The 23,653-nt window shown below is 41.2% G+C and overlaps 1 protein-coding gene and 1 pseudogene across 1 annotated transcript in view; one reads left to right on the top strand and one right to left on the bottom strand.

Moving 5' to 3' along the window:
• LHFPL3 (LHFPL tetraspan subfamily member 3) overlaps positions 1 to 23,653 on the bottom strand; it is a 338,271-nt gene that overhangs the window by 243,644 nt on the left and 70,974 nt on the right. The window lies entirely within an intron of this gene.
• On the top strand, positions 1,300 to 1,687 carry LOC103293507 (40S ribosomal protein S15a-like; annotated as a pseudogene).

The raw sequence follows: 23,653 nt of genomic DNA, 5'->3' as shown, positions 1-23,653 counted from the left end.
TCTTTGACATGCTTGCGTAGTTACCTCTGGCAGCCCCAGTGATATACTTGAAAAATAATCAGCACCACAACTCAGCAGTTTGCCAAGGAGACACTTTAAAAAGGTACAATATGTTGCCAGAGAGAGCAAGCTTTAATAAACACACAATTAAATAATCTAACTAAACATTGCCTGGTCAGATGGCACCCTGCCTACAGAACCATCTGGCTGAAGAAAGACTCAGAGATTCAATAAAAATGGGGTGGGGGGGAGGGAATACTCAGAGAATCATCAACCTAAAAACCCAGATTCTATGCAGAAAGCCACAAATCTAGGTTCCTAGATATAAATTGCTTCACAAAAAGATGATTCACAAAACCTGTTCTCCTTCTAGATATTGTTACTATTTCCTTCAATCTCCATAAATTTATTACTCAGTTCAATTCAACAACAAAAAAACACTATTATTTTTATCTTTTAAAAAGCAAGTATCCCTATCTCAAAGCTTCACGTGAATATATATATAAGTATATGTGAGAGAGAGAAAGAGAGAGAGAGAGGCAGGGTGACATGGAGAAGAATTACAATAAGCTAAAATTTCCTTAAAATAATTGAAACAGATAAGGGGTTAATATCTAACATATATAAGGAACCCCTACAACTCTATAGCAAAAATGCAAATAACCCAACTTGAATAGATATTTCTGCAAAAGATGGCGTGCAGATGGCATATATATATATATATATATATGTATATATATATATATATATATGGAACCTACATATATATATATGGAAGTGTGTTCAACATCATTAATCATCAGGAAAATGCAAATAAAAGCCACAATAAAATATTCTTATACCTCTTGGAAAAAAACAAAGAGATAACAAGTTTTGATGAGGATGCAGAGAAACTGCATTATCCAAAAAACAAAGAGATAACAAGTTTTGATGAGGATGCAGAGAAACTGGAACCCTTACACTGTTGGTAAGAATGATGTAAAATGGTGCAGCCACTATAGAAAATAGTACAGAGGTTCCTCAAGAAAATAAAAATAGGACTACCATATGATCCAGCAATCCTACTTCTCAGTATATAGCCAAAAGAACTGAAATTGGAATATTAAAAAGAGATATCTGCACTCCCACGTTCAGTGCAGCATTATTCACATTAGCCAAGATACGGGAGCAACCTACATGTCCACTGACGAATGGATAAAGAAAATGGGATATATACAGGTAAGACATAGCCCTAACCCTATCCCATAATATTCAGCCTTTATAAAAGGAAATTCTGGCTCTTTCCACCACCCTTCCATAATGATGTGCATGAATGTCCTGGCTGATGTTCTCAAGAAGGTCAACAACGCCAAACAGAGAGGCAAGTGCCAGGTTCTTATTAGGCTGTGCTCCAAAGTCATTGTCCATTTTCTGTGATAATGAAGGATGGTTACATTGGCGAATTTGAAATTATTAATGATCAAAGAGCTGGGAAAATTGTTTTGATCCTCATGGGCAGGTTAAACAAGTATGGAGTGATCAGCCTCAGATTTATATGCTACTCAAAGATCTAGAAAAATGGAAGAACAACCTGCTTCCTTCCTGTCAATTTGGTTTCATTATACTGACAATCTCCAGAGGCATCATGGACCATGAAGAAGCAATACAAAAACACACAGGAGAGAAAATCCTGGGGTTCTTTTTCTAGGGATACAATATGCACATGCAAATAAAATGCCTCAGTGGCCAAAAAGGAAATCCTGCCATATGTGACAACATTGATTAACCTGGAGGACATTAGGCCAAGTCAAATAAGCCAGTCACAGCAGGACAAATGTTGCATGATTCCACTTATATGAAGTATCTAAAATAGTCAAATTCATAGAATCAAAGAGTGGAATATGGTGGTTGCCAGGGGTTGAGGGGAGGAAAAATTAGAGGGGTACTGTTTAATGGGTATAAACTTTTAGCTACGCAAGATGAATAACTTGTACAGGTACGTTGTACAACATAGTATAACACAATACATTAACAATACTTAATGTTAAAAATTTTAAACATTAAGCACTTAAAAATTTTAAGATCTCATGTTAAGTATTTTTACCACATCCTCAAAAAAAGAGGCACAAGAAAACTTTTGGAGGTGATGAATATGTCTTATTACCTTGATTATGGTGATGGTTTTTATAGATGTACTAGTGGCCAGGTGCACAAAATTCATGCATGGGGGTGAGGGGGTGTCCCTCAGCCCGGTCTGCACCCTCTCCAATCTGGGACCCCTCAGGGGATGTCCTACTGCTGTTTAGGCCCAATCCCACAGGACATCCCTCTTGCAATCCAGGACTGCTGGCTCCTAACCGCTCACCTGCCTGCCGGCCTGCTTGCCCCCAACTGCCCCCCCTACTGGCCTTCTCGCCCCCAACTGCCCCCCCTTGCCAGCCTGATCGCCCTCAACTGACCTCCCCCCCCCCGCCCCCGCTGGCCTGCTTGCCCCCAACTGGCCCCCACTGCCAGCCTGCTCACCCCCAACTGGACCCCCCTGCCAGCCTGATCACCCCCAACTGCCCTTCCCTCCTGGCCTGATCACCCACCCCTAAGTACCTCTGCCTTGGCCCTGCCACCATGGCTTTGTCCAGAAGGACATCTGGAAGGTCTCCCGGAAGGTCTCCTGGTCTAATTAGCATATTACCCTTTTATTAGTATAGATACATATGTCTAAATTCATCAAATTGTATACATTAAATAAATATATACAGTTTTTGTATATCAATTATACCTCAATAAAGTTGCTTAAAACAAAAGAAAGGAAAATAATTGAAACAAACCATTCATAGGACTTAGGTCACCAATCAGATATTAGTGTATGTAAATATCTTCCTACAAGTAGATACTCAAACTTCCTTAGAATTGATGATTAATCTGTGTAATCATATAATTCCTTAGAAATGGAATCCCATAGTTTATAGAATCCCACTTCAACCAACCAGAAGGTCTCTGTTGTGGTGATCTCTCCTGACCTCTGTACAAAGCGTTCTAATTCAGTCCACAGGCAATCAAGTTTATGTGGCTAAAAAGGATTACCTTCTCTTTCTTGTTCCTTCTCCTCCAGCCATTTTTGTGCTCATTAGTAATACTCTGAAAGAAGCTAGGTCAGAGAAAAAATCAAGCCAATGAATTGTTCTCTTTCATTTGATGAGTAGTATGCTACATGGCAGATATTTTGGAAAAAGAATATAATCAAAATTAATCTGTTACTTCAAAGGTGTCATATTTAACAATGAGAGTACCAAGATTTAAAAGATAAACATATGGAAATGTTTAAACATATGAGATTTTAAGAATAAACATGGAAATGTTTTCATTTTTTCTGCATAATAATTGTGGCACCTCTAAAAAAAATCTCAAATAATTTTAAAACTGTTTAAAAATCTTTGAAACAAAGAATTTTAGTAGGAACCACTTGATAAAAATGCAACATCATCCAATTAGTTTGCAAGAACAATTTAATGACATGAGGAGAGACAGAAATGCACTAGCTGAATTTCAATAAAAACCTTTGCATAATTAATGAGTGAATTAAAAAAAAACAACACCTGAGCATCCTGATTTAGAAAGTGCAGTCAATGATACCCTTCCTCATATGATAGACATATGGTTGTGAGGTATATAGTTTAGCCATCAGATCAATTAAATGCATGAATTTAAAAATGAATGACACCTTCAAATTGCTTTATCACAAAATAAGAAACCAAGATATTTTTTTAAATAAAGAAGCATATTTAATCACATTGCTGTCACTGGTGGCAAAAAAAGGACTGATGGTGGTATACTATCAATAAGGTTAGAAATACCTACTGGTTAGGAGTACCAATTGGGTTTGAGTACTGAATGAGCCTTGGGATAGATATTTAATCTCTCTGATTATCAATTTCCTACTCTGAAAATTTTGAATATTAAAAATACATGCCACATAAGATTATTGTAAAGGTTAAATAAGATTAAAATGAATAGTCATTTAAATAATTTTATATAATAAAGAATATCCTATCTAATAAAAGGGTAATATGCAAATTGACCATCACTCCAATACAAGATGGCCACCCCCATGTGGACACAAGATGGCCGACACAAGATGGCCAGCAGGGGAGGGCAGTTGTGGGTGATAAGGCCAGCAGGGGAGGGCAGTTGTGAGTAATCAGGCCAGCAGGGGAGGGCCGTTGGGAGGGACCAGACCTGCAAGGGAGGGCAGTTGGAAGGGACCAGACCTGGAGGGGAGGGCAGTTGGGGGGGACCAGGCCTGCAGGGGAGGCAGTTGGGGGCAAGCAGGCTGGCAGGGGAGGGCAGTTGGGAGTGACCAAGCCTTCAGGGGAGAACAGTTGAAGGGGATCAGGCCTGCAGGGGAGGGCAGTTGGGGGGGGATCAGGCCTGCAGGAGAGGGCAGTTGGGGGGGACCAGGCCTGCAGAAAAGGGCAGTTGGGGGTGATCAGGCCAGCAGGGGAGGGCAGTTGGGAGGGACCAGGCCTTCAGGTAAGGCAGTTGGGGGGTACCAGGCCTGCAGGGGAGGGCAGTTGCAGGGGACCAGGCCTGCAGGGGAGGGTAGTTGGGGGCGATCAGGCTAGTAGGGGAGGGAAGTTAGGAGGAATGAGGCCTGCAGGGGAGGGCAGTTGGGGAGGGATGAGGCCTGCAGGGGAGGGAAGTTAGGAGGAATGAGGCCTGCAGGGGAGGGCAGTTGGGGAGGGATGAGGCCTGCAGGGGAGGGCAGTTGGGGGCAACCATGCCTGCAGGGCAGGGCAGTTGGGGGGGACCAGGCCAGCAGGGGAGGGCAGTTAGGGGCAACTGGGCTGGTAGGGGAGCAGTTAGGCATCAATCAGGCTGGCAGGGGAGTGGTTAGGGTGTGATCAGGCTGGCAGGCAGAAGCAGTTAGGAGCAATCAGGCAGACAGGCGAGCAATTGGGAGCCAGCAGTCCTGGATTATGAGAGGGATGTCCGACTGCCGGTTTAGGCCCGATCCCACTGGGATTGGGAAATGGGCAGTCAGGTATCCCTCGAGGGCTCCCAGATTAGAGAAGGTGCAGGCTGGGCTGAGGGACACCCCCTTCCCCCTGCCCATGCACAAATTTCATGCACCGGGCCTCTAGTTATGTAATAAACTGTATTATGTTACTATTATATTAACAATTATTATAATAACTACATTACATTAATAGTTATTATAACAATATCATATAACTTTATATAATAATAATATAATGCAAGTCATTTATATAACTTAAAAATATTCCAGCAGCCTCATTAAAAAAATAGGTTAAACTAATTTTAATAACATATTTTGTTTAACCTTATATCTCCAAAATATTATTCTTTCAATATGTGGTACTGGTCACACTTCAAGTGATCAGTAATTACATGCAACTAGGGGCTACCATATTGGCTGGTGCAGATCTAGAATAGAATGAACATGTATAATGGCCATTATTTGAAATATTTTTTTAGTAATATAATTCTCAAGACAACAGACATCCTCATATTCAATGCAAATCCAAAACATATTAATAAACCAAATATAACAGCATTATCATTGCCATTTCTCTTCTAGAATCTTGGAAATTGCCTTATTTTTGTTGTTTGAAAATTATAAAGAATCCAGTTGACCTTAAGAGATTGAATCATAGGCCATGTAATCAGTCTATAAAAAATCACTTATTGTATAGTTACCCAAAACATGAAATGAATGCAGGAGAAAATGTACATTTAAACTTAGAAATTTAATAAGAAAAACATACTTTGCAAATAGAGAAAAGAAAACACACACATATTGAACAATTCATTCAGAGCCATTAACTGACATTTACTATGCTCTAGTAAATCCAGAATATGCCCTACCATAAAGAGTACAAGTATGTACTATATCTTGGGTGGAGAAAGGTAATAAAAATAAGAAAATAAAAATCTGGAAGTAAAATTATCCAAGTCTAATGCCTTTTAGTGAACATTAAAAAATATTATGGAAAACATTTAATCCCATTTTTTCCCAGTCATTTTCACTTTAAAATGTTTACTTTTCCTTTACTTTAATGCTGTTGTAAATAAGGGAGTCACATCTTAACAAAAAAGACATTTCCCAAATACAGACAAAACACTTAATAAGTACTTAACATAGTTAATAAATCACTGATAATAAGTTAATTAATAACTTATTAATCAACTGAGTAAACACCTAATAAATCATATTAGTGAGTATGTGAAAAATATTGATGGGTTTTTTAAATTATTTGCCTGCATAACTGATCAGCAATTGAAATCTAATCTTACAAAATAGCTTTCTGAGCTTAAGGCTATCTCAAATGTGATTTATTAGCATTAGACTGAATTTTTGGACTGAATTTACCTCTAATTACCTTTAAAGTCTATTTGCACAGCAGTTTGATTTACAAAGATTCACATCCTCAATTTGTATTACATATAGAACAGAACTCTACACATTCAATCAAGAATTCCCACGCAGTCATAGTAGGTATAAATATGCCATCATAAAATGGAACCTGGGGCACTGATTGATCTTGTACCTCAGTTCATTCCTTTTCATCCTACCTAATGAAATAGTAATATGCAAATTGACCGCACCTTCGCTACGCCCACCAGCCAAAGCCACGCCCACCAGCCAATCAGGGCGAGTATGCAAATTACCCAACAAAGATGGCGGTTAATTTGCATATGCAGAGGGAGGGAGGAGTGAAGACTGAAGACAACCTAGAAGGAAGAGGGAGGAAAAGCAGAAAGCAAGGTGGCTGCCAGAGGGAAAGCCCGGGCATGGCGGAGCGGGGTGGAGCGGGGCAGAGCGGGGCAGATGGCAGCGGCGCGCAGGTGCAGGCATGGCGGCTGCAAAGGCGGTGGCAGCGGCAGCGCACTCGGCCGCAGCGGCGCTTGCAGGATTCTTCCTGCAAATGGGCTACTAGTATAAAATAAAATAACCCATTACACACTGAAACCAATTCACTAATCGTAAAGTGGTTCTTATCCTTTTTTGAATCCTCGACCCTTTCAAAGGTGAAAGCTATGCACCTCAACCCCAGAAGAATCCACACATGCAAAAGCTTTTGTATGCAATTTCTATAGTGTCTCTTCTGGTCCTCCGACCCTAGGTTCATCTACTGCTGGCCTAGAAAGATAGGTCCCAGGCAAATAGTCCATAGTTCTAGGTGGCCAAAAAAGTAGTCACACACATGAAACTGCTTCCCCTTTTTATGCCCTAGCCCCACTATACGGATTTCCTGTTTGGTAGGGTAAAGATGGGCCAATCACGAGCATCTCCCATGAAGACCCAAGGATCTCATAGTCCAGTGAGGGAGACAGGAGTAAATAGCAGTCACCAAAAAAAAAGGATATATGCTAAAATAGGGCTAAGTACAAGGAAACTAGAGGAGAGACCCAGTTTTCAGGAAAGGCTTTAAGCCAAGTTGTAGATAACGCTGCATCCAGGATGAGGACAGGCATTCCAGGCATAGAGAAAAGCAGGAGCAATGGCCTGGAGAAGAGAGAGGAAAAGGCAGGCACTGAGGCCTTCTGGCCTTTCAGCATGGCTGAAGCAGAGTTCAGAGTGGGAACATCACAGGAGGTGAGTCTGGAGAGATGGGCAGAGGCTAGATCATGAAGGATCTTGCATATCTTGCTGGAGTTTTTGGACTTCATCCTGAGAAACCACTGCAAGGCATTCAAGTGATTTAAACTGGAAGGCAAAGAAATCAGATGGATGAACTCGGCAATGGTTCCCAAAGTGTGGTCCATAAAGTTCTGGATGGGGGGGGGTGTTTCTCAGGACCTTGTGGGGGGTCAAAATTATTTTCATAATAATAGTAAGACATTTATTACATTTTACTCTCATTCTTTTTTTTAAATATATTTTATTTATTTTTTACAAAGAGGAAGGGAGAGGGATAGAGAGTTAGAAACATCGATGAGAGAAAAACATCGACCAGCTGCCTCCTGCACACTCCCTACTGGGGATGTGCCCACAACCAAGGTACATGCCCTTGACCAGAATTGAACCTGGGACCCTTCAGTCCGCAGGCCAATGCTCTATCCACTGAGCCAAACCGGTTAGTGCTCACTCTAATTCTTTTAAGAGTGTATAGTGGAGTTTTCCAGAGGCTTCTTGATGAGTGATGACATCACTGGTCTAATGGCTTAGAATGTGCCTGTGTTTTTCTTGTGTTTTAAATTTTTCTCAACAAATTGGGGCCATCAACAAATGTTAAGAATGCAAAAGCTATATGAGACCAAAAAGTTTGAGAACATTTGAATTAAAGGTTTCACTCCAACTATACTGAATGAAACAGGGAGAGGGGGTGTGTTGAATCCAGAAGGCTCATTTGCATCACAGGTGAGTGATGACAGTGGCATGGAACAAGGCTTAACGTAGGAATAGAGAAAAGGGGATTAGAATCAGATATGTTGAGGAGGTAGAATCAAAATGATTTGGTAATTAATTAAATGTAGGACATGAGGAAAAGGTCAAGAAGCTCACTCAGATTCTGACTTTGAATGTCGAGCCTCACAGAGGCAACCCAGAGGAATTGTCAGGAGTAGGATGAGTTTATCTGTGGGTGTGTTTTGCATCTATTTGGTCATGTCCAAAGATGAGTCTATGTGAGACTAAAGGGCAGCAGAGTTTAGAGCTAGAAATGGACAGTCAATACCCTCAGCATGTAGATGGTAATTGAGGTCTTTAAAGGAGATGAGGTCATCGCCAGAGAATGTGGAGCGAGGAAGAGAGCAGGACCTGGAAGAGAACAGGAGTAGGCAAAAGCGGAGGAACCTTTGAAGGAGAAGAAAAAAGCAGCACCTCATAAATACACTACCAGGACTGTAAGGCAAGAGTGTTTTAGGCCCGGTTGATGTGATTCAGTGGTTGAGCATGGACTTATGAACCAGGAGGTCATGGTTCCATCCCCAGTAAGGAGTTTGCAGGAAGTAGCTGATCAATGATTCTCTCTCATCATTGATGTTTCTATCTCTCCCTCCCTCTCCCTTCTTCTCTGAAATCAATATACTTACACATATTTTAAAAAGAGTGTTTTAGGAAGAAGGCATGAGTCAACTTTGTAAAACATTGCTGAGGGAGTCTTTCAGTTCCTGATAAAATGGTAAACCAAACCTGGTTGCTGACTTCCTTCCCCCAAATCAACCTTGGAGAAACTACAGGCACTAGAGGATGCACAGACAGAAGGTACCAGTAACATAAAAACTGAGGAACACCTGGGAAGGCCAAGGCTGTCATGAATCAGCAAGGTCCAGTTCAGTCTGGTGCAATGGGAGAACATGCTGAGGCAGGGCTTTTAAATTCTGCTCTAGTGTCCACTTAGCACTGCCACAGAAGATCACAAAACAGAAGCAGTAGCCTGTTTTCATGGTACAATGATCAGACAGCCCAAAGCCCAGTGGGGCAGAGAGCTGGATCATAGCAGTGAGGGTGACTGATTCCTAGGACATTTATTCCTCCACCTCTTCTCCCCTTCAAATCTCAGGGTCCAGAAGACCACAATCCAAGCAACTGACATGATAATGAAATGTAAGACACGAAAAATCTCTAAAAGCCTTGCAGAAAGAAAGAGCTTATCATCTATCTCCAAAGGGATAATAATCTGAATGAAATCATACCTCTCAATAGAAAAATTAGACAAAAAAAATAACATGGTAATATTTTAAAACATCAAAGGGGGAAACTTTGAACTTACAATTTTATGCCCAACAAATTATTATATACATGTGATGGTGAAATAAACATACTCTATCAGGCTTATAAGGTCTCAGAAACTTTGCCATGTGACCTACTTTGGAAACATTATTAGAGGAAGTGCTTAAAAGAGACAATAAATAAATTCAGCAGAATCCAGAAAGAGATACAGTTAATAAGAATGATCAAAGAAATTAGAATAGTGTGCCTCCTCCTCCAAAAACAAACAAACAAACAACAAAAAAAAAACAAGGACCAAAGAAACAGAAAAATAGGTCTCAAAACAGTTTAGTTCTAGATACCAGTAGATGTCATGAGGGTGTGGGGAACTGGGGTTAAAGGATGCGAAAGTCTCATTGGGGAAACATGTAGATGATGCTAAATTAGGAATTTAATAACAATGAATACAATAAGAATGGTACAATTATGGCAGAGAGGCCAAGAGAGTCTGAGAAGTGTCCACTGAAGGAGGTTATTCTTGATTGGTATGAAAATTAACTTAAGAAATTAGTCAGAACTGAAGCCAGAAGCAATAGATTTAGGAGTGAGTGAGAGACAAAGAAATGTCATTGTGCGGTACATAACTGTACATGTATTTCATTTAAGCTTCAAAACAACCCTGCTCTGTATTATTATCCTACCTTTATAGATAAGGAAAAGTAAAATCAAAGTAATTTGCCTGAGTTGCATTGCTTAAGCCCAAGCAGCACTGCTGAGAGTCTAACCATTTTTGTAAGAAATAATGAAGTACTGACAGTTAGATCCCTAAGTGAGTATCCCTAGATCTTTGTCTGGAGCTTTATTTTTTGAATATTTTTTATTTAAAATTTTTTAAATAAATCTTTATTGTTCAGATTATTACAATTGTTTCTCCTTTTTTCCCCCCATATCTCCCCATCACCCAGTTCCCTCCCCCCACCCCCGTTGTCCTTATCCATAGGTGTATGATTTTTGTCCAGTCTCTTCCCATACCCCCCACACAGACACTCCTTTCCCCCTAAGAATTATCAATCCACTCCCATTCTATGCCTCTGATTCTATTATGTTCACCAGTTTATTCTGTTCCTCAGATTTTGAATTCACTTGATTTTTAGAATCACTTGTTGATAGATATGTATTTGTTGTTCATAATTTTTATCTTTACTTTTTTCTTCTTTTTCCTCTAACTTCCCCCACCTGGTGAAAGAAATGGACTTACAAGTTCAGGAAGCGCACAGAACCCCAAACAAGAGGAATCCAAAGAGGACCACACCAAGACACATCATAATTAAAATGCCAAGGGCAAAAGACAAATAGAGAATCTTACAAGCAGCAAGAGAAAAACAGTTAGTTACCTACAAGGGAGCACCCATACGACTGTCAGCTGATTTCTCAACAGAAACTATGCAGGCCAGACGGGAATGGCAAGAAATATTCAAAGTGATGAATAGCAAGAACCTACAACCAAGACTACTCTACCCAGCAAAGTTATCATTCAGAATTGAAGGGCAGATAAAGAGCTTCACAGATAAGAAAAAGCTAAAGGAGTTCATCACCACCAAACCAGTATTATATGAAATGATGAAAGGTATTTTTTGAATATGTTTTTATTGATTTTAGAGACAAAGTGAGAGGGAGAGAGAGAAACATCGATAAAAGAGAAACATGATCGCCTCCTACTGGAGATTGAGCCTGCAACCTGGGCATGTGCCCTAACTGGGAATTGAACCAGCAACCTCTTAGTATATGGGACGATGCTCAACCAACTGAGCCACACCAGCCAGGCGCTCTGGACCTTTAAATGGCTGTTGCTCTGCTCTGGTATTTTCTATGCTATTTTGTTTGTCAGTGTTGGGTGTTTTGTGTGTGTGTGTGTGTGCGTGCGTGTGTGTGTGTGTGTGTGTGTGTGTTTTGTTGCTGTTTTTATTGTTGTTGTTTTTTGGTTTAACTCACATCAGGGATGGTTAACTCCTAGCTGGGAAAGCAAATCTATTTCAGAACGCCTAGTAGGACTGAAAACTTCGATCCCCTGGCTGTTTCAGAGGGTACTTCTTGTTTGCTTCAGAAAACTGAGGGAAGAAGACCCTGGGAGCACATTAATAGGGGCTGACAACTATTTCTACAGGAAAGAGTGAAACCTTGTCCCACTCCTATGTACGATAGAAGATGAAGTATTTTAATATGTACTCCCATATAAAAATTACCTAGACTGCTATTTTTAAATATGGCAGATTACCTTTCAGAGGTTAATTTTTAAATGTTGTCCACCAGCAATTTCATCAACAAAAGCATATATCTCTAAATAAAATGAGAAATACTTGGGCTTCACAGAGGTAGAAGCTCTGTGAAGATTTGATTAAATGCAAATTTTAGATTCAACATTAATCAGGTAATATAATCAGGACAGTAATTGTTACTATGTCAACTAAATTGTCAACCCTGAACAGCAAGTGCCTACATTTATTATCTCCCAAGTTAAGAAGATTCAATTGTTCTCAACCTGGCTGGTGTGGCTCAGTTGGTTGGAGCATTGCCCCATACATCAAAAGGTGGTGGGTTCAATCTCCAATCCAGGTAGTGCAGGAGGCAACCGATCAATCACTCTCGCTCTCGCTCTCTTTCCCCTCCCCTAAAATCAAGTTTAAAATTTCTTTAACTAATCAAAAAGAAGATTCAATTGTTCTCATCTCTGAAAAATAGGATATTAACTAACAGAAAATTTACTTAGATGATAGCTTGAGTTCTTGGATATGGTGAAACAATTAAATTAATGATTATTGTCTGACCATGTTCTCATACATGAATAATTGTTCTGCAGTCTCTTTTAAATGAGGAAAACTTGGCAGTATGGGACCACATTACCAGATTATATATGTAGTCTATATATAGAAAAACCTAAGCGACCATTAGGACAGAATGACCGGGACAACCAGTCACTAGGATGCGCACTGACCAGCAGGGGGCAAATGATCAACACAGGAGCTGCCCCCAGCCCACAGGCCCCAATCACTGATGGGGCCTGCTGGCCAACCTCCCAATCCCTCCCCGCTGGTCAGGCTCTGGGCTGGGATGGGGAACCGAGGGTGTGTGGTGGTGGACATGGGTGGCGAGGGAAGGAGGAAAGGGGGAGGTGGGGAACCTGATCAGCCCTGATGGCCAGCCAGGCCTAGGGACCCCACCCTTGCACGAATTTCGTGCATTGGGCCTCTAGTTTTAACATAATTTTGGACAGACATCTACAAAATCATTTAGGATGCTATTAGGCAAAGGCAGTATGATATGAATGCAGTTCTAAGTGGCTAAATGACCATTTAAATACTAAGTGAGAAAAGTGAAATGTTACCATTACCTACCCGATGCATTGTGACACTGAGGTATTACCTACTTTATTGGGATAGCAATTTCCATCCATTTTAATTAGACAAGTTCTGTCCTGGCATATATTATATAATCTTAGATTTCATATTTTCCAGAAGCAATTAGGACTGCTGGGGATAGTTCTCATTTCTGATGTTCATCACAGGAAAAATGGATACATGAGGTGTTTCAAGTTGAGATTTCTTTAACTGAACAATCCAAGCTACTTTGTTCATGACCCTGAATATAAAAATGTCAAGTACCTGAAGAACTAGACAATTTGAATTTGAAATAGGGTTTAGAACTTTAGATTTCACATAAGCCACTGGTCTGCTCATAACTCCGGATGAAGACAGCAAAACTATTTTAACTTCCAACAAAGGAAAGCACTCATGTGGACCAAATCAGCCAGGGAACAAGCCAGGCTTCATCAGTACAAAGCCTAATCATAGAATTTTTTTTTTTTTAGATATGTGGTTTGCATCTTTCAAATTTACACAGTAATTTAAAATACATGTTGACAAAACATTTTCAAGCAAAGACCCTGCCAGGTGTTCTTTAAAGAATGATCTGACACTGGCACCATCCACTGTTATATAAATAATTATGAGATTTTTTAATTGCTTCCTTTAGGAAGCAGAAGGGAAGCTTTATGATTGCTTCCCCTCTTAATTTTGTCACAGACCCTTCTACCTAGATCATTTAGCGTAGGCTGGAATAGATTTTGGAAAATTACAATTTCACTCATCTACAAAGTCAGCTTTTCAAGTTCACAGAGGTTTCATTTGAGAACTGGACTGATCTCCTTGAAGATATTTTTCTCCCTTCCTCCCTTATTCCACTTTGCCTTCCTTCACTCCATAAACATCACTGAGGGTTGACAATGGACAAGTCTCTGTTGGATGTAGACTCTTAACACCTTGAGATACAATGTCTTTGAATCCCTAGAACTTAGCACAGTATGCAGAACACCTTAGGTACTCTATAAATGTTTACTGATTATCCACCAATTCAGTTTTATTCAATAAACATTTATTAATGTTTATTATGTGTCCCACATTGGGCTGGGGGTGGCTGTGAGAGTAATGAATAATACACAATTCCTCTTCTCTCAAGAAACCATACCTAGTAAAGGAGAAAGACCACACAGATAATTATGAAGCAGTGTGGAAGGTCAATGCTAAGACATTCATCAAAGAGCATTTTTTTTGGACCCAGGAATGTAAATGAAAGCATGAGGTTGGTCCAAACAATAAAGTATGTCTTAATGAAATAAAATTCTTAATAAAACATATATAAGGTAGAGAACTATCAGAACAAAGTTACACCTGGCACACACATTTTTAAAACCTCTGATCTGCTCTTAATGTGGTAAAAATTGACTTCATTTTTTTTAAAAGAGTTTTCCTATGTTTTGGAACACAGTGTAGAACACTAGAATAAAACTTTCACATATAAATCAACCTAAGATATGTCAATCCTTAACAAGCGAGAAAAGTTAAAATCCCACCATACACTAAAAGAAAATGCTTTAATGGTCACTGTAGGATACACCATGCCAATAAACCAGAAGATACCCTCATGCCACATGGCATTAGCAGTGTAATGGTAACATCTGACACCACTCCATGGGTGTTAAGCTACAGCTCTGCCATTGTGAACAGAAGTAATAGGTAGAGTTGACGGAAAAACAGTTCAAATGACACGGGAACCTCCCTGCAATTTATCTTCTATGTATAACAGTTTATTTTAAGCGTATTCAGCCCAATACAAGGGAGAGCTGAAAAAGAATAAGAACCTATCTATTTTGTAAGTAAAAGGTAAAATGCAAAGATGAAAGAAATACTTCATTTAGTCTCTCTCTCAAAAAGCTTCAGAAACACTGTCTAGGAAGTAATTTCACCAAATCATCTCCTCATGGAGTTAAGAGAATGCCTCAGGTATTCCCACCTATAAAAATATAAATACAATTTCATCACTGGAAATAAAAAATAGCAATGTGATATTAGAACTAAGAGGAAGTTGGATCTTCAAGAAAAGTATTTCAGCTGAAACTGTTTGTTTCTCCTTTTTCTTTCATTTCTTGTCCCTCCTTTCCTTTAGGGTGACAACAGCAAATAACCACAGCTGTCTGTCTAATCATCATCATAACGGTGTTAATAAGATCTAACATTTATTGAGCACCTAGAATGAAACAGGCAGTCCTTTATTAAGAGCTTGCTCAGAAAAACTAAAGATCACAAAGCTACTACATGTTGACCTGTTAGGTGAAGCAATATTTGAATTTTTTGTGGAGGGGGGAAGGGACCTGCAATATATTTATTTAGTTAGTCTGTACTTTTATCATCTGTCTTTGGTCTTGCATAGCCTCCTCAGTGAGCATTTTTGAAGTGAATTGAAAGGCTGTCTAGTTCTGGTGTGGATCCTATAAGAGCTCTTCTGTGCCTCGGTAGAAGGCCTTTCTTCTTTCTGCACCTTCATTCAGCAGCACTTCTGTGAATTACAAAAGACAGTTTTCTCATTTTCAGCAAAAGTACCCTGAGCCAAGTGGGGCTCTGCTGTCTCCTGCACAGCAAGTGCCTATCAAGAGACAGCTAAGTCGGAAAACCAATTTCACTGTAATAATAGCAGTAAATCACATACTTGGTAAAGTAGTTACAGTTTAAAGAACTTAATATGAAAAACACTATAAACCATAGTCTGCCTCCCACCCACTTTTTTTTTAAGGAGTGAAGCATTTATAAGATAATTTCTTGTCTAAAGCACTAATTGGGTGATTTTTTTTTACTATGTTCTGTTTTAGGAGAGGACATGAGGACATTAGGGTGCATCATATTGCCTCCTCTAATAACAAAGCTAGAGCCCTGCCCTGGCCATTCCCTTTCCACAGACCAATCCTCTGCAGGCTATTTTTCTTTCTCCCCCCTCCCAGCTTCATTGAAATACAATCCAACCTAATAAAAGTATAATATGCAAATTAATCATCACTCCGCTACACCCATAAGCCATGCCCACCAGCCACGCCCACCAGCCAATCAGAGGGAGTATGCAAATAAACCCAACCAAGATGGCTACAGCCACAGAGAGCAGGAGGGAGGCTTGGGTTTCCCAGGCAATGGAGGAAACCAAGCTTTCCGCCTGCCCTTGCCAGCCTAAGCCTCTACTCAAGGCTACAAAGTTTCAATTATAGAAGGTAAACAAATCCAAACAGAAATGGCAGCAGCAACGGAGCTGGAAAGAGCGGGAGGCTAGGGTTGCCCTAGAAGAAACAAAGCTTTCCACACACCCTGGCTGGCCCAGGCCTCCACTCGAGGCTACAAAGTTTCAATTATAGGAGATACATAAACCCCAACAGAAATGGCTGCCGGCCACGGAGCGAGCAGGAGGCTTGGCTCCACTGCAGGCTACAAAGTTTCAATTGTAGAAGGTAAATAAATTCCAGATACCAGGGCCTCCACTTGGGTTGCCAGGGGGTGTGGCTGGCCTGCAAACCACCACAGGCCCCTTGCTCAGGCCGCCCCACGCCCCAAGAGAACCCCCATCCTGATCCATGACACCCTTTAGGGCAAACCAGCTGTCCCCCACCCATGCACCATGCCTCTATCCTATCTAATAAAAGAGTAATATGCAGATTGACCATCACTCCAACACACAATATGGCTGCCCCCATGTGGTCAAAGATCCTGCCCCATGTGGACACAAGATGGCCACCACAAGATGGCCAGCAGGGGAGGGCAGTTGGGAGGCACCAGGCCTGCAAGGGAGGGCAGTTGGAGGCAATCAACCCTGCAAGGGAGGGCAGTTAGGGGTGACCAGGCCGGCAGAGGAGGGAAGTTGGGGGCAAACATGCTGGCAGGGGAGCAGTTAGACATCAATCAGGATGGCATGGGAGTGGTTATCAGGGAGTGGTGATCAGGCTAGCAGGCAGAAGCGGTTAGGGGCAATCAGGAAGGCAGGCAGGCGAGCAGTTGGGAGCCAGCAGTCCTGGATTGTGAAAGGGATGTCCGACTGCTGGGATCGGGCCTAAACGGGCAGTCGGACATCCCTCGAGGGGTCCCAGATTGGAGAGGGTGCAGGCTGAGCTGAGGGACACCCCCCCGCCCCCATGCACGAATTTCGTGAACCGGGCCTCTAGTTGATATATAATATACCATTGTGAAAGTTTCAGATATGCAATGTAGTGATTATACATGTGTACTGCAAAATGACTATCACAATAAAATTAGTTAACATATGCCCTGGCTGATGTAGCTCAGTTGGTTGGAGCATGATCTCATGCACTGAAGGGTCACAGGTTCAATTCCCCATCAGGGTACATGCCCAGGGTTCTGGGTTCCATCCAGAGGCAACTGAAGAATGTTTCTCTTTCACATCAATGTTCTCTCTCTTCCTCTCTTTCCCTCTCCCTTCCTTTATCTCTAAAATGAATGAAAGGCCTGTCCTTGAATGAGTGGAGGGAGGCAATGGGGGAAAAACAGGGGACATCTGTAATACTTTCAACAATAAAGATAAGTTTTGTAAAAAAAAATGAAAAATAGATTACTTAATATATCCATCACCTCACAGAGGTATAATTTTGTATGTGTGTGATCAGAACTTTTAAAAATCTACTCTCTTGGCAACTTTCAATCATAACATACGTATTATTAACTTCAGTCACCATGCTGTACATTACATCCCTGGAACTTATTCATCTTATAACTGAAAGTCTGTATCCTTTGACCAGTCTCTCCCAATCTACCACACCCCTCCATCTTTGGCAAACACTAGTTTATTCTGTGTCTATGTGTTTGGTTTTTTAGATTGCACACATATAAGTGAGATCATACAGTGTCTGACTTATTTCTCTTAACATAATGCTTTCAAAGTTTATCCATGATGTTGCAAATGATACAAGTGGTATTTTCTGACCCATGACAGTGTGTCCCCAGTACAAGCTGCACTGTCTAGTGCAGTGATGGGCAACCTTTTGAGCTTGGTGTGTCAAACTTCACCAAAAAACTGAGCATAACTCGGGTAGTGTGTCACTTTGAGGAAAAAACTAACTCCAAGACTCTAGTTGCAAATGTTTCATCCTCAGGAGCAGCAAATGTTTCATCCTCGGCATGTGGCTGCGTGTCATCAGAAATGGCTATGCGTGTCAGTGCTGACACACGTGTCATAGGTTCGCCATCACTGGTCTAGTGCTTGGTGGCAGTGGACACACTTAATCCTCATGCTCGTGTCTGACTGGGATCTTGTTTGGAGGTCTCTAGTCAACTATTGCCCTCCTGAAAATTCTAGAAGCTATCTAATGTCCTTTAATAATTCTTTTTCTATTTAAACTAGAGGCCCAGTGCATGAAATTCATGCACGGGGGGGGGGGGGTTGTCCCTCAGCCCAGCCTGCACCCTCTCCAATCTGGGACATCCCTCTCACAATCCAGGACTGCTGGCTCCCAACTGCTCACCTGCCTGCCTTCCTGATTGCCCCTAACCGCTTCCGCCTGCCAGCCTGATCACCCCATAACCACTCCCCTGCCAGCCTGATTGATGCCTAACTGCTCCCCTGCCAGCCTGTTTGCCCCTAACTGCCCTCACCTGCAGGTCTGGTCACCCCTAATTGCCCTCCCATGCAGGCCTGGTCCCCCCAACTGCTCTCCCCTGCAGGCCTGGGTCCCCCCCAACTGCCCTTTTCTGCAGGCCCGGTCACCTCCAACTTCCCTCCTCTGCAGGCCCAGTCACCCCCAACTTCCTTCCTCTGCTGGCCTGGTCACCCCTAACTGCCCTCCCTGCAGGCTTGATCACCCCCAACTGCCCTCCCTTGCTGGCCATCTTGTGGTGGCCATCTTGTGTCCACATGGGGCCAGGATCTTTGACCACATGGGGGCAGCCATATTGTGTGTTGGAGTGATGGTCAATCTGCATATTACTCTTTTATTAGATAGGATAGAGGCCTGGTGCAGGGGCGGGGGCCAGCTGGTTTGCCCTGAAGGGTGTCCCAGATCAGGGTGGGGGTTCCCTTGGGGCGTAGGGCATCCTGGGCGAGGGGCCTGTGGTGGTTTGCAGGCCGGCCACACCCCCCGTCATCCCAAATGAAGGCCCTGGTATCTGGGATTTATTTACCTTCTACAATTGAAACTTTGTAGCCTAGAGCGGAGCCAAGCCTCCTGCTCACTCCGTGGCAGCAGCCATTTCTGTTGGGATTTATTTATCTTCTATAATTGAAACTTTGTAGCCTTGAGTGGAGGCCTGGGCCTGCCAGGGTGTGTAGAAAGCTTGGCTTCCTCCATCGCCAGGGAAACCCAAGCCTCCCTCCTGCTCTCAGTGGCCGCAGCCATCTTGGTTGGGGTTAATTTGCATACTCGCTCCTGATTGGCTGGTGGGTGTGGAATGTGGGCGTGGCTTGTGGGTGTAGTGGAGTGATGATTAATTTGCATATTACTCTTTTATTAGATAGGATCAGCTATATTTCTATTGCTTTCCACCAATAATACTAAACAACTATTTAAATGTACAAAAATATTTTTGTACTTATGGGTTTTGGATAAATGTATAATAACATATATCCACCCTTATGGTATCATACAGAATAGTTCACTGCCTTAAAAATCCCTGTGTTCTATCTGTCAATGTCTCTCTTCCCCCCAACCCCTGGCAACCACTAATCTGTTTTACTGTCTCCATAGTTTTGCCTTTTCCAGAAAGCCATACAGTTGGAATCATACAGTATGTAGCCTTTTCAGATTAACTTTTTTCCCTTAGAAATATGCATTTAAGTTCCTGCCATGTCGTTTCTAGGCTTGAGAGCATTTCTTTGTATCATTGAATAATATTTTATTATCTGGAGGCACCATAATTAATCTATTCATCTACTGAAGAACAAATGTACAACACGAAGAGTAAACCCCAATGAATACTGTGGACTTTAGTTAATAACAATGAATTAGACCATCAATAGTAGCAAATGTGTCACACTAATGCAAGATGCTAATAGAAGAGACTGGGGCAGGTGCGGGGAGGGAGGGATATGGGAATTTACTTTATGTCAACTCTTCTGTAAACCTAAAAGTTTTCCCAAAACAATCTATGAATTTAAAAATATATATATGTTAAAAAGTAACATTTAAAAATATATATTTATGTGTCACATTAAATGAAAAAGACAGACTAAAAAATGGGATGTGTTTTGTGATTGTAGGCATGTGAAAATATATACATAGGGAACCAATAACTGAAAAGTAACATTAGAAAAATATTGTATAGGGGTTGAGGTGAGGGCATAGCTGTGGCTTCTTATTTTTTTATAATCGTCTTTTGTATCATTATATAACTTTTTCAATTTCCAAAAATTCCACAAGAGATGGGAAGGAAAGAAACAACAACCCAAGGTCTGCCTTCCTTATCTATATATATAAAAGCCTAAGCAACCATTATGACCAGTAGCTATGATATGCACTGACCACCAGAGGGCAGATACTCAACACAGGAGCTGCTCCCTGGTGGTCAGTGGGCTCTCTCAGCCAACCTCCCAAGGTCTCTCCCCCTGGCCCAGCCAATCAGGACTTGGTGAGATGGCTGGATTGGCCCCAATCACCAGCCAGGTTGAAGGACCCCACCCATGCACGAATTCGTGCACCAGGCTTCTAGTAATAATATAATTTATTTTCTTAGTAGGAATTTCAAAATAGTGTTTAGTGATAGAGAATCCATCTAGCACTTTGGTATTAAGTATATATATATATATATATATATATATATATATATGAAGCATCATTCACAGAATCATTTAGAGTAATAGCTGCTCAACCAAGCTTTCAGTCAGAAATTGTATCTTAACTATGTTGGTGTTAGTACATAGCACAGGTATCACAAACAAAACATGCTCAACAAATATTTGTTGTTAAATGGCTAAATTATTGATAATTGCATAAGCAAGTGTCCTTGATGTAGGATTAAGAATTTATCCTCCCACTTTTTTGTTTTTATCTCCATTTTCTAGGCTCTGCTCAAACCGACACCAGTTGATGATAGAAAAAAAAAAAAGTTACGCTCTTAAATCAATTTCTATACTCATTGTTTTTCAGCATGATCTCAATTATATGCTAATCAGAGTTCACGTTTACTGGTAGCCTAACGATATGGGGCAATTTGTTTTCTTCTCCAGCGGACCTGTGAACGAATGCTAGCTACCATTGAATCCAAACACACCCTGAGCAATGCCATTATTAAACACTGAAAACACATTCATTGGGAATGATGGATAAAATTTTTAGATGGCAACATTCTCTGAATTTGTCAAAGTTCTTTTGAAATCAGTAGGAGAATTCAACCCTTAAAACTGAACTGATAAGATGGCTGGGTTGACAGCATGAAATTGAGTGCAATGAGCCTGTTTTGGATCACTGCTTGACTGCTAAGGTCAATAAGACCTTGTTTGTGCCATCTACAGTTTGTGCATAAATCTAACAGCATAAACAGATACTCCAGCCAATTTACATTCTCCACAGCAACTCTACATTTACAAGTTGTTTCTGTATTCTGAAACGGGGAAAAAGAACAATTTAATTGATTGCACAGAGTGTCTCCCTTACAATTTTCTTTAAAATACCAGGACAGCTGTGTTTTGTTTCAGAATTCCCTGCCCTCAGATCTGGGCACAGTTTCGTGCTGCTCAGATATAGCGGCTCCTAAGAAACTCTATGAAATGCCTAACAATGTTCTGCTTTTGCAGGATCCTATCAATACTCCACAAAGAAATTCTTCTGCTAGGGATCCTGAAAAACTCATCAGCTGCAATTGCCTCTTATTCCTGAAGCTCTGTATGTTTCTTAAAAAGCAAAAGGGAAATTCTAATTAAGAGCATATTTTTACATGGATAAAATATGAAAGCCGATGTGACTGCTGGTTAATCATTTTCAGTATAACTTTGATTCTCCTTCTGCTATTCATACTAAATGCCAACGAACAGGTTTCAAAGAAAAATTAAACTTGGTTTAACACAGTTCTCTTTCACTGAAATCATAAAGAAATATAGTGCCATATCAAGAAGAGACGAAGGCATTCATTTAAATATTCCATCTCTACTGCAATATTATACTTTTTAAGTCTGTCTTTTCTAATGAACAGAAATTTTTATATTTTTAAATCACTTTTTCTACAGCAAATAAATTATTCTGGCCAGTGGGTCCAATAGAAAGTAAAAACAGGATTCCTGTCAAACACACACACACACACACACACACACACACACACACACACACACACACACATCACAAAAACAAAACACAGGTGATCCCATATATTGGAAGCTTTGCCTGGTGTTTGACTGTGATGGGAATAGAGAGGAGCCATAAACAATGACCTTAGGATACAAGAAACCATGTGAGATGGCATTTCTATGAGACCACACTACCCAGAGATGTTCCCCTAGAACAGGAGAACTGGGGTTCTGCAGCCAGACCACCTGGGTTCCAATTTCCCCTCTACCTCTGAGGGACCTTGTGACCTTGGGCAAGTTATCTTACTGCTCTGTGCCATAGTTTCTTCATTCTCTCAATGGTGAGGATTTAGAGAAGCAGAGCCACAGGCACACCCTAGGCCAGTGGTCGGCAAACGCATTAGTCAACAGAGTCAAATAACAGTACAACGATTGAAATTTCTTTTGAGAGCCGAAAACTGACTTCTGCGCATGGGCCACAAAGTTTCAATCGCACTGTACGTGTGCGCCTGCACGTGGTATTTTTGGAAGAGACACACTCAAGGGGCCAAAGAGCCGCATGTGGCTCGCGAGCCACAGTTTGCCGACCACTGCCCTAGGCAAACACAAACAAGGTGAGAATATGATTTCTGTCAATGTTGGTTTAACTATACCAAATTCATTTGAGGGAAGAAGCAGGTCAGTACCACTGGGGGGGGGGGGTCTCATTCTGTTGGCTGATGTTAGCCACCAACCTGTCTGGTCTGATGGGCAAGAAATTTGCAGGTGGCAATAACCCAGAATCTATCTTTTTCCCTCCCTTTGCCTAACATATTTCTAAGCCAGTAGTTGATTGAAAAGAGACCAACAGCTACCATTTCTTCCTCTAAGTTTGCAGGAAGTAAAATAAGTCAAGAGCAGGTTTGCAATCCATTCTCTTCCTTTACTGTGTATGACAAGCATGTCAAACTCACGAGGCATGTGGCCCACAGGCCGCAAATTTGACATGCTTGGCGTATAAATATTGAGGTGGACTGGGAGGGGATGGAGAACTTGGGAAAGAAAGAAGGCAAGTGACTCATTCAAATCTTTGTTAAAATTCTAATAACATACTTCTGGCAACAACTAATGATATTTACTAGTGGAAGAGTCCTTGTCTACAGAATGCTTTAGTAGGAAATATCTGTTATAGTTAGGATTGCTTATGGTAAACATATCTAGTATCTAGAAATGTATGGGGCATAAAATAGAAAATGTCACATAAGCTATGGAACTCTCTAGCATGAAATGGAGATTCTCCTGTGTTAATCTTGGCCCAAAGTATACCCTGTCACAGCCAGAAAGGAAACAGAGCGTTGTGGTGCCAGTCCTAGACCACTCTGGTTTGCCTGTCCCCTGCAGTTCCTGTCCCCTTAAAATTGTAGTGAA

This window comes from Eptesicus fuscus, chromosome 14 (assembly GCF_027574615.1).
Source record: "Eptesicus fuscus isolate TK198812 chromosome 14, DD_ASM_mEF_20220401, whole genome shotgun sequence".
NCBI lineage: Eukaryota > Metazoa > Chordata > Mammalia > Chiroptera > Vespertilionidae > Eptesicus > Eptesicus fuscus.
Note: the sequence above shows the minus strand (reverse complement) of the source record. Positions and strands in the feature narration are given on the sequence as shown.